The sequence below is a fragment of the Myotis yumanensis genome, unplaced genomic scaffold (assembly GCF_028538775.1).
Source record: "Myotis yumanensis isolate MYYU_CA2020_CCGP unplaced genomic scaffold, mMyoYum1.0.hap1 SCAF_3, whole genome shotgun sequence".
Lineage (NCBI taxonomy): Eukaryota > Metazoa > Chordata > Mammalia > Chiroptera > Vespertilionidae > Myotis > Myotis yumanensis.
In genome coordinates this window covers 134,726,160-134,727,881 of record NW_027223754.1, presented here as the reverse complement: position 1 = coordinate 134,727,881, position 1,722 = coordinate 134,726,160, and the positions used below count along the sequence as shown (strand labels likewise).

General features: G+C 51.5%; 1 pseudogene; it reads right to left on the bottom strand.

The window, feature by feature from the left end:
- Positions 1-238: 238 nt before the first annotated feature.
- Positions 239-730, bottom strand: LOC139005335 (jun dimerization protein 2 pseudogene; annotated as a pseudogene).
- Between the last annotated feature and the right edge of the window lie 992 nt (positions 731-1,722).

Sequence of the window (1,722 nt, the reverse complement as noted above, 5' to 3'; positions counted from 1 at the left end):
AGCCTGGTGCTGGGCAGAACAGCCACCCCCCCCCCCCCCCCGCCCCCTCAGGACTGCTTTGGTCTCAGTGCTTGGTCCTGGGTTTCTTCCCCCGGTGTGGCTGATCTGAGTTTCACAAAAAAGCCTGACCAATGCTGGCTGTGCTGAGCCTCATTGAAGAGTTTTTCATGCAGCAAGGAAGAGCCCTCTGGGACCCTCCTCCTCCCTCTCCTCATGTCCTCCTCCTCCCAGCCCATGGTCACTTCTCCTCCAGATGCTCCAGCAGTGGGTTGCCTTCTGAGTACGGGGTCTTAATGCTGTTGCTCCTGACAATGCAGGTGGGGCGATGCTGGTTGAACATCAGGATGAGCTGTTGCCGCTCCTGCTTCAGCTCCTCCATCTGGGTTTTCAGCTCCACATTAATGAGCTCCAGCCACTCAGATTCCCGCTGCAGAAACCTCTTCCATTCCTACTTCTTATTCCAGCATGGGGCTGCCACCACTTCGTTCCTTTCCCAGCACCTTTTCCTCTGCTCCTCTTCCTCCTCTATCTCACTTTTCACAGGTTGAGGCCTCTTGCCCAGTTTCACCCCCAGGAAGTGCAAAGGGGCGATCATGGCCCCAATGTTGTGGATGTCAGCGTATTTCAGCTCCCCTGCAGTCAGGGCTGAGCTGGGGTGTACGGTCAGGGGACCGAGCCCTGGCAGAGAGGCCCCAGTCATGGAAGGGTCCAGGATCTGCCCAGGCATCATAGCAGGAGGAGTGGCAGTCCAGCCCTGCAGAAACCACTGGGAGAGGCTGCGACCCTGGGGCCTGGGCCAGGCTGCAGGTGCCATGCCCGCTCAGGAGCCACCATGGCGCCAGCCCCACCCTGTAGTGTCCACTTCCGCCAGCACCTCCGGTGTCAGCCTCCCAACGTTCCTCCCACAGGCTGTGGCCTGGGTCTTCCTTTTTTTTTTAATTTTTTTTTTTATTGCTTAAAATATTACAATGAGTAGTACATTTGTCTCCTTTTTTCCCCCTTGACCTTTCCCTTGCCTCCCCTACCCCCCAGTGTCTTGTGTCCATTGGTTATGCTTATATGCATGCATACAAGTCCTTTGGTTGATCTCTTACCCACCCCAACCCTCCCCAGCCTTCCTGCTGTAGTTTGACAGTCTGTTTAATGCTGTTCTGTCTCTATATCTATTTTTGTTCATCAGTTTATAATGGTCTTTATTATCCATAAATGAGTGAGATCATGTGGTATTTTTCTTTCACTCCCTTTTTGAGGCGATTGATTGCAGAGCTCTGCCTGCCTGCCCTATCACCCCCAATCACTTGTCTGCCTACCTGATCACCCCCAGCCACTCGTCTGCCTACCTGATCACCCCCAGCCTCTCCTGCCTACCTGATAACTCCTAACTGCTTGCTGGGGGGGGGGGGGGGGGGGGTGGGGGACAACCCGGTGAGGGGCCATGGTGGTTCTGGTCTCTTGTCATTCTGGTCGTTATAGTCACTGGGCTTTTATTATATAGGATTAACATGGTCATCTTATTTATTATACTGATCATTATCTGGAAACTATGTTTATCAATGGTTTAAAAAATTAGATATTTTTCTTATTTTAATCATATACAAGAAGTGCTGGTGATGATAATAGCTATAATAGTTCAATAATGTAGTCTTTCGTATGTGCAATTCTCATGGCCCCTCCCTCAGATCCTAATATGACTACCCTGACTCCAGGAAAATAGCCTTAAAG